A 2,805-nucleotide genomic window follows, 5' to 3' on the forward strand; every position below is an offset into this window, starting at 1 on the left:
AGGGAGGGGAGAAGAGGAGGAGGAGGAGGAGCGAGCGCCTGGAGCGGTGGAACGGTGGGCGCTAATTGGTGGTAGTGGAGGAGAAGAAGGGGCGGGGCGGGGCTGCCTGGTCCTCGCCGGGCGGCGGCAGCAGTAGGAGGCGAAGGAGGAGGGATCGCGGGGGCCCCCGGCCGCTGTGGCCCGCTTGGCCTGCCCTTTGTGCCCGCAGCCTACGCCCCGCGCGGATGGCCGCCGCGCCACGCTCCCCGGCCACGCGCGCCCGCCCGCGGACCTGACCTCCGCGCCTGGGATGCGCCAGGGATGCGCGTCCTCCGGCCCTGCGGCTGCTCCCGGCTGGGCACGGGGTGATGGAGCTGAGCATGAAGAAGTTCACCGTGCGCAGGTTTTTCTCGGTGTACCTGCGCAAGAAATCGCGCTCCAAGAGCTCCAGCCTCAGTCGGCTCGAGGTAAACGCTTTCGCCTCCGTGCGCGGGTTCCCGGGTCCCGGCCGCGCCCTGGAGGCTGCTGCGGGTCTGGGGCCGTCCCGAGCCCTTCCCATTGTCACAGGCGCTGTGCCCACAGACGCACGTCAGGGAGCGAAAGTTATGTGAGAGCGGGTCCGGTTTTCCTAAAATTGAACGTTATCGTTGGGACTTAGTAATAATTGGATTGGTCCTCGGTTCTCAGCGGGGACTAAATTCTGCCCCTTCTGAATTTCTAGGTAATTTTGTTCCACGGTCTGGGCAGGATTTGGGGTAGTCACCTGGGTGCTCTGGATGAGGAAGGCTAGGCGGCCGCTCGGGGTGCACCGCAGACGTCCCAACTACAGAGCCTCCCAGCCCTACCCTCTGCTCGTGTTGATGGGGTTTGTTTTACAGTAGCCGGAGCCGCACAAGTACTACCGCACGGTGCAGATCCTTCAAGTATTTCAATCCGAGTAGAATTATCAAAAAAGGATGGGAAAAAAATGCAGCAACACAATCCACTCCAGCCAGTGTGAAAGGCGCTCGCTCAGTAGAGAGGTGCCTGATGCAATGCCCTGCCGCCCTGGGTTTGAAACGGATTCGTCCCGAAACCCAGAGAACCCTGAAAATCGTGTTCTTCTCTCCTGTCCCTCATCTTGTCATTTTCACATTTTCAAAGTCATCTGTGACGGTTGGTACTCTAATGTGGCGGTTTTGGTTTTTGTTTTCTTTCAACAATCAAATCTTATCTTCATCTCAGTGTCCAAATTGTGTTGTTGAATCGATAGATGACAAAATGGTGAAATACATTCAAGTGAAAAAGAGACCTTGTGATGGAGGGGGCAGGGGGCTGGTGACACAACCTAGGGATTTCCTTTGCCGGTGCCCTTGCCTTTGCCACAGGGCGGGCACCTATGGAGGTTTTCGGCTTGTCTGTTTTAAAGAAGTCAAGTCAACTGGAGCAATGCCACATTTTTTATCTTGGTGTTCTTTGTTGCAGCTGCCATGATATGAGCTACATGGATTCTGTAATTAAGAGATCTTAAAGCAAAGCTCAGCAATAGACATGAAAGCAACAGGGAATAACTCGTTTAAAAAGTTTCTGTTATGGTATCAGTAAATCAGAATTTAAAGTACTGGACAGGATCTTTGGGGCTGGTTTCTGACAGTAAAACATCTTTTCAAACAAATACAACTATTAATCAAATAACGGAGGAGGGCTTGCTTTCAGCCTCAGGTTGACAGAAATTAAGCCTGAGTTCATTGAAGTAAGTCATTTTCCTGGGACTTAGGCACTTTGAAATGCTAAAGTTGACAAGAACAGAAACTCAGAACAGTGTTTACCTTTATACCTGATAAGTTTTTATTCATCAAAACACCAAGTTTATTATTATACAGCTCCTCGTCTCTCCATTAATTGTTCTTTCCAAGGGTAGGCACATGTGTGAGCCAGCTCCTGGCGTGTTCAGGAAGGCACGGGGCGAACCCGTGGAGGGTGAGGGGGTGAGGGATCTGAGAGCAGGATACATCTCTCCCCCCCCCACCACCACCACCATCACCGGTGTTATGGTTTAGCAAGGAGAACAGGGTTGTGGAAGTGCCTCAGAAAAGAATATAATGGGAGCCAATGGTGGGAGGGGAGAGAAATGAGATTTTTGCATTGTGAAAATTAAATATCTAAAAACCATAAATAAACCATCAGACGTGCTGAAGGTCAAACTGTCTCGAAAGAAATGTGGTCTGTGAGCACGTAATCAGTGAGCACTCCCACTGACCCAGAGCCCGTGCTGGGTGCAGTCCGAATACAGATGGGTGCCACTGGTACACACTCTGATCGCTGCACACGCCTTCACCAGCTTCTGTGGCTGACACTTGTGAAAATCTGGGTAGGCTTGTTTTACTGGCTTCATTCTATTCTAGGCGGAATAAGCCCTGAGAAATGAGGGTCTTGTTGGAAGCTTACCAACCAATTTATTCTGCACGTGTTAATGGAGAACCTGCTATGTGTGCACCCTTTTCTGGGCATTGTAGCTGCAAAAAAATACAAGACTCAGAAGGCCTAGCCTCGTGGTGGCCCCACCTGTGGGGGTCTGATAAGTGGCTGACCCCGTGAAGCAGTCCAGTCAAGTCCGTATTCCTGCCCCACTGCCTCCCCATCTTTTCCCACAGAAGCCTGCCTGTTCATTTGTATATTCACAGCAGATCATAGGCTAAGAATCACTCGTCAAAAAAAAAATGTCAAATTTAGGAGGGGAGATCTGTCAATAGTTTGAGGCTGAGAAATAGGACATACAGAGCACTTAACACAGGTGTGTGTTTCCTCTCTTTGGACTAATGAAAAAGAAAATGTATTTTTTTAAAA

At 51.0% G+C, this 2,805-nt stretch overlaps 1 long non-coding RNA gene across 1 annotated transcript; it reads left to right on the forward strand.

Annotated features, from left to right (window-relative positions):
- Nucleotides 1–101: 101 nt before the first annotated feature.
- Nucleotides 102–939, forward strand: LOC109378488 (uncharacterized). The gene is made up of 2 exons (XR_002122998.1): nucleotides 102–446; nucleotides 858–939. It is a non-coding gene; the product is annotated as an uncharacterized LOC109378488 (long non-coding RNA).
- Nucleotides 940–2,805: the final 1,866 nt, after the last annotated feature.

This window comes from Hipposideros armiger, unplaced genomic scaffold (assembly GCF_001890085.2).
Source record: "Hipposideros armiger isolate ML-2016 unplaced genomic scaffold, ASM189008v1 scaffold_2059, whole genome shotgun sequence".
NCBI lineage: Eukaryota > Metazoa > Chordata > Mammalia > Chiroptera > Hipposideridae > Hipposideros > Hipposideros armiger.